The following is a 522-nucleotide window of genomic DNA, read 5'->3' as shown; positions in this document are numbered from 1 at the left end:
ATGGTTCAACTAACATTCAGTAGCAGGTTACTTTGAGGTTACATATTCTGAACTTGTAACCAACGTTAGTCAACTGTGAACCATGTGAATTTTTAGAATAGGTAAGAAACAGAGACAGAACACTGGACTTCAAATACCTCAAGATTGTCTGTTCTATAACCTACACATGACATATGCTTGGATAAGCCTCCTGTTCTCCCCACATACTTTTCCATCAAGTTGACATTATGTGTTTTACCATATAAAAAAAAAATGTGTGAACTGTTTTCTCTTTCTGGTTTTAATATTTCCAAATAACCCATTTCATTCCAAACACAATTACCATCTGGTCTTTCTAATTGTATAACCATGGAAGTACTTGAAAAGTTAGTTGTCTGTGTATATTGCTCGTAAATCTTCTTGTTATCAGCTTTGCCTGACTTGCATTTTTCCTCACTTTATACACAGGCTGGTTTAGCAGGAGCTCCAGCCCGGGCTGTTTCAGCTGTAAAGAATATGAATCTGCCAGAGATCCCAAGAAAT

This window comes from Athene cunicularia (assembly GCF_003259725.1).
Source record: "Athene cunicularia isolate RWA chromosome Z unlocalized genomic scaffold, athCun1 chrZ_part1, whole genome shotgun sequence".
NCBI lineage: Eukaryota > Metazoa > Chordata > Aves > Strigiformes > Strigidae > Athene > Athene cunicularia.
Note: the sequence above shows the minus strand (reverse complement) of the source record.